The 5,717-nt window shown below is 53.6% G+C and overlaps 1 protein-coding gene across 1 annotated transcript in view; it reads left to right on the forward strand.

The window, feature by feature from the left end:
• Positions 1–5,415: 5,415 nt before the first annotated feature.
• Positions 5,416–5,717, forward strand: part of MVB12B (multivesicular body subunit 12B) — a 14,564-nt gene continuing 14,262 nt past the window's right edge. Inside the window, exon 1 of the mRNA XM_010290031.1 lies at positions 5,416–5,544. The gene's annotated coding sequence lies outside the window, so the exon portion shown is untranslated. The remainder of the gene's footprint in view (positions 5,545–5,717) is intronic.

A 5,717-nucleotide genomic window follows, 5' to 3' on the forward strand; every position in this document is an offset into this window, starting at 1 on the left:
TTGGCAGCGCTGCCCGCCCGGCGTGCGGGGGGGCGAGCGCTGGTCTGGGCCGGAGCACCTCGTCCTCCAAGTAAGATCTAAGGGCCCTCATGGGGCTGGTGTCAGTTGCTCTAGGACCAACTTCGGAGAACAGTGGTGGGTCAAAGCCCTGGTGACCTTGACCTTCACAAGAGTTATCTGCACATTATATTAGTGACTGGTTAGCGAAAATAACAAAAAACCCTGTGTTTCGCGTGGCCTTTTGCTGGAAGTGTTTACAGCATGGGTTTGCTTGACTGCCCATTTTGTCACCGGTTCTCTGGTTTCCGTGTATCTGGAGGTGATAACGTGGGCTCTCTTTACAGTACTGGCTGGGGGGGGGGGAACATTTACGTGCTCACTTCGTGCGTTACTGAGGCTTGTGAGCTTTCACTGTGGTTTTTGGAGAGCTTATCAAAGATCTGCCAAGCTTCAGTTTTCTGTGCTCTCTCTGAGCTAGGACACTGACAGTTTGGTCATGGTAACACAAGCGAAGGCTTTCAGCCGACACGAGACAAGCTGGGCTTCAGCAGGCGTTCAGCTGGTTGGGCTAAAACTTTGGTTTCTCCATCTTGTGTTTTATTTTAACTGAGTGAACATGCTATTGTATACCTTGGTGAAGCCTGTGTGTCATGTGCCAGGCTGGCAATGTCACCCCTGTAATTTTTAGCTGACATAGCCTTACTTGGTAGATTTTCTCAGCATACTGGGACAAAGGCTTAGTTTGAGCTTCTGGAGGTGTGAACATTTCATTCTTCTAGTGCATGCTGCTCTGACAAAGTGAATCCCTGGCCTAAGGGTTCCTGTAGCCCCCAGGGACTTGTTAATATATGTGCCAAGACAGAAATAACTGAACTGAATGTTGTTTAAATTTTGCTGCCCTGGTGCAAGGCCATCTGTGTATGAGAACCTATTTTGGTTTGAAATAGGATACTCTTCACAAATGTGTGTCCATAGTTAGAAGTGCAGTGAAGCAATACAAGATCTCAATTTTGCTCATTCTGTGACTTAAGTTCCTGTTTCCATCCAGTTCAGTCACAAACTGTAGAGATTTTGCATGTGATATGAGGCAGCTGTCTCAAAGATAGGAGCCTGGGTGCAGGGGTGATTCCAGACATACCTTTGTTTGGGGCGAAACATGAAACTGAAATTCTGCCTGCTTGTGATGGAGGCCTCCAGGGCCCTGACCCTCTGTCCTGCCATGGTCTCCTGTTTTTCTGGTTGAAACTATGTCCTATTCCATGAACAGAAATAGAAAATTGGCTGGGGCTGTGTCCTGTTCCTGGATGCGGTGGGAGGACCAGGCATGTGGAGGAGTACATCAGTGTAACTTCTAAGCCACCCATGTTGTGCCAGGAGTACCTACCCCTACTGCCTTTTCAAACTGATGGAGCAATAACCCGAGCATGCGAGCGAGGGTTTTAGCAGTGTGTCTGCTTTGGTTTGATGGGATTATTGCCCGCAGGGTGCAGGAACTCAGTGTGATAGTTGATAATTTTTTTTCAGTTTTGCCTTAGCTCATACTTTTCTGCCTGTGGGAAGAGCAAGTCAGTGTCAAAGTGCAGGGCTTGTAGTTGAAGGAAGAAACAATAAGACCATTCTCTCTAAGTCCCTTGCTATTTAACTGCAGAACTTGACCTGCTTTGCTGGCAGCATGATGCTTCTGTAGCAAATACATCATCAGACTTGATTTGATCATGTACCCACCAGCCCTTGAACTTGCCTAACTTGTTGAAAAGGAACAGCAAGAGGGAAGAATGCTCTACAAACTTGCAATAATACATTAATTTCTGAAAAAGTATCCCTTTGCTATATATATGTCCCAGCCAAAGCCCAGCAGTGTGTGCGGTCACCTGAGTTGAATACTTGAAATGTACAGTGAAGCCAGCAGAAAAGTATGCCTAGGATAAACTAATAAAAACAGAGATGAGCTAGCAAGAAAATGGGTGAGAGCAAGTGAAAAGGACCTAAACAGACAGTCCTGGGGGTGCTGGGAGAAGAGGAGGGGGGTGTGTGTGACTGCAGGCATGGGCTGCAGGATAGCTGTCTCTGGGGTGATGAGCTGCCTTCAGCTTTGCCATCTCCGCAGGATGCGAGGCTTGGGGTGCTGAGGCAGCTACCTGGAGCTGCACCGCTAGTCAGCAGAGGGCTTTGCACTGCCAGGGCAACATAAGCCCCATGTTACACATCTCCTAGGGAGATGTGTGTGTTGGAAGTAGGTATTTTGCAGCAGGAGGACCCAGAGCAGAGCACTGGTGAGCGTTGTGTGGTGACAGATCAAACGGAGAGCCTGACTGGGCTGGGTGGCTTTCTGACTGAATGTCACTGCCTGCTGCTCGCACTTCCTCTGCTCTTCTCCCCTGCCCGTGCCTGCTGGCTTGCCCTGCAGGCTGGCAGCCTCTGGAATCAAGGGTGGCAGGACAGTGTGCTGCTTGCTCTGGTCTGTGTAAGAGGCCATGAGTCCCTTGGCCTCAAACTCCTGGTGCAAAGACTTCTGGAAGCCTGGTCGCCGGCTCTGCCTGGAGCCTGCCTGCTGCAGGCACCCTAGCACTGGTCTCTGCTACCATCTCCGTGCACTGCGCACACAGAGCTATCTCTGCTGGCTTGAAGCAGGGGGCCCTGGTGCACTGCTGAGGGACCAGGATGGGGTCTCAACACCTGCAGAGGAGCTTGTTGGGGCTGGTCTGGGGCTGGCTGTGCTGGGCCGGGCCTGGCTGGGTGCCACACGGGGTAAGAGGTCTCCCAAACCCTGGGCAGGAGGAGACAAAGAAGATAAAGCAGGACCTTGGCTGAGGGCAGAGAGCAGAAGGCTGGGGCAGAGGCTGGCACAGTCCCTGAAGGCTGGAACCCCTGTGCCTGCTGCCCTGCGGCGTGGCTGGTTTGAGGGGACAGGAAGCATTCAGGACAAAGCCTGCAGCATGGCAGCAGCGTGCCAATAGCCCATTCTCTGCATCTTGTCCTGCAGCCATCCTGCCCCTCTCCGCCACGTGCTGCTTGGGTCTGGTGCTGGCAGGATGCATGGTGACTTTCTTTGGTGGAGGCACATCCTTTCCCTGCTGGTTTTGTCTGAGCAGCCCTACAGTGTTTTGAAGCTTCTTCCTGCCCCAGGGCTCGCATCCGGTTTCCCGTTGCTGTCTGGGCGTGCTGGGGGCTGGATGTGGCCCTGCAGTTGAGAACAACCTGCAGGGAGCATGCTCCCAACTAATGGGAAAAATGTTCTTCTAATTGTTTTGGGCTGTTCCCAGAATAACCCCGCAGTGGGGGGGAGCGGTGGAGGCCCTTTGGCAGAGCTCAGCAAACACCGCTTAGCGCAGGAGGGTGAAAGGCCATCTCTTGGTCAGCTGGTTTGAGTTCTTGGCCACCATGATGTTAGGTGGGCATATAGGTCAAACTCTCTTTGTTTAAAGAAAACTTCATTAAAATAACAAGCTGTCTAATAGGACTATTTATGTAATCCTGCTCCTTAATTTATTCTGTTCTTTCACTGTTTGTTTTTTATTTTTAAGTTCAAAGGCGTGATAGAAAAGAAGCCAAACTTTGCAGACGCCCTGGGGGAGAAGTGCAATGTAACTAATCATGTGTATGATTGCCCAGCCAGAGACTCCCCTGTGACCTGTGCAGAGTTCACAAAAACATTTATCCGAGTGTGCAAACCGATTGCTGCTGCTCCATATCTGTTCCAGATGCATCCTCGATGCCACCCGCACAGTGGGAAGCTGCCCTGAGTGGCTGGCCTGCGATGTCAGAGCTTTGCTGTGCTGTGGTGGCTGGCCCATGCCCAGCCACCTTAGAGCACTGCTGCCCTGGCCCTCTCGCTGCGGAGCGGAGGGCACCGCGCTGCCCAGAGACACGGAGGTTCGTTTTCTGGGCAGATGCTCTGCCTGCCCGTCCCCGCCAGCAACGGGCATAGGCCGTGCTCTAAGCACCGGGCCGAGGAAGGCACCAGCGGCAGCGGATGCAGGGAGCTCAGCTTGGCCCTCGCTGAAGTGGGGTGCTGCTCCGGGCCTTGCACCGGTGCCACATCGTGTCTCACCCAGTGGCTTCCGCCTCCTGCCCTCTCGAGGCGGAAAGCCCTGTTCTCTGTGCTTAGCCGCTGCCGCCGCCATAGAGCGGCTTTGTGTGAGCTGGCACAAAGTGAGGATTGATGCCGATTCCCCTCCCCCTGCCGCACCGAGCGGGACCACACACGGCTCTGACAAAGGTGCCCTTCTTCCTCCTGCCGAGGAAGAGGTGCCAGCAGGCTGAAGGAATCTGTGCAGCGGCACCCAACACCACTCCTGCGGTGGTGCTGGAGACCCCCCAGGGCCCTTTCCTTGGCCCCTCGCAGGCTGGCCCTGCTGCTGTTTGGGTTCCTGCTGGGGCAGCAGGGCCTCGGAGCAGCAGGGCCTCTGCACAGCAGGCCCCGGCGTGGTGAGCCAGAGCCTGGGCAGCATTCATCAGCAGGTCCCCTGTTCCTGAACACACAGCCGTGTTCCTGCCACCACTGCTGCAGAAGAGGAGGGAGTGCCAGGGGCTCCCTGCCCGCCTGGGCTCTCCCAGGGCCTGAGAGGGGGCACAGCCCCTCTGCTTCCCCCTGAGGTGAGCTGTCAATGCCATCCCAGCTGCTCCACTCCCCCGGCCTCTGCGGAATGAGCTGGTGCTTCGTCAGGGTGGGTTTGGTGGAGGCCGGAGGTGCCGGGGGTGTGGATCTGCTTCCCTGCAGTGCAGCTGTGCTGGAACCTGCCGTGCAGTGTTTTAGCCCACTGGGGAGTATTGTTGCTTACCTGGATTTCAGTTCAAAGTGGCCTAAGAGAAGTTCTTATCAGCATGTATTATCTCCCAGCTCCTCCCGATGTGTAATAACAAGTCATCAGGTTATTGAGAGTGATTTGGAAAAGTTTCAGAAAACGTGCATCTGTATGAAGGAACAGATTGTAAGTTCTTTGTGAAATTCACATTGTTTGCTTGGTACTGCACGTTTTAGGCAATGGGTTCTGGATTATTTGCAAGGCATCTGGATGAGCCGGTGGAGCAGCACAAGCAGCAGTGCAGGGTTTGTCTGGGCTGTGCCGAGTGCTGGTGGCGTTCCTGCAGCAGCGTTCCTGCAGCGTTCCTGCGTTCCTCCGTTCCTTGCCTGCCCTGAGGACAGGCAACCTGTCGGGAGGGGAGGGTGGGTCTGGGAGGGTGGGCCCCTACAGCTCAGGATGTGCTTCTAGTCGTGCTTTGGAGGCTTAAACTGCGTAGGGAAGCAAAGTGGGTCCGCTTTGCTCTATGCGTGCCAGATGCTTGTCTAGGTGCGGAAGCAGAGCTCTTTCCTGGATTCCGTTCATCAGCAATAGTATTTTCACTGTTACTGGTCATTAGCTTCTGTTGTTTTGGACTCCTCAGGTAGTCTGGCTGTTCGTGTGACTTCATTATTTTTTACATAGGGCCCAGACTTGCTCTTTTTTATTGCCTGCAGCACGATGTTTGTTCAGACTGGGCATTGTGAAGTGTAAACCCAGGTCCCACTGGCACCAGCACTCACCTCTGCCTTTTCTAGAAGCAGTAAGTAACCGGCCATCTACATGGCCTAGAAATGCTGGGGTTTAATTGCTCTGAGGAGGGAATTGAATTAGGTAGCTCTGGTTCACAGCTTGGCTGGCTGCGCAGCAGTGACGCTTGTTTACACAAAGCACTGCCCTTTTATCTCGGGTTGCGTGGGGGGCGGTTTCCTGGGG

Source organism: Phaethon lepturus, unplaced genomic scaffold (assembly GCF_000687285.1).
Source record: "Phaethon lepturus isolate BGI_N335 unplaced genomic scaffold, ASM68728v1 scaffold22546, whole genome shotgun sequence".
NCBI classification, from domain to species: Eukaryota; Metazoa; Chordata; class Aves; order Phaethontiformes; family Phaethontidae; genus Phaethon; species Phaethon lepturus.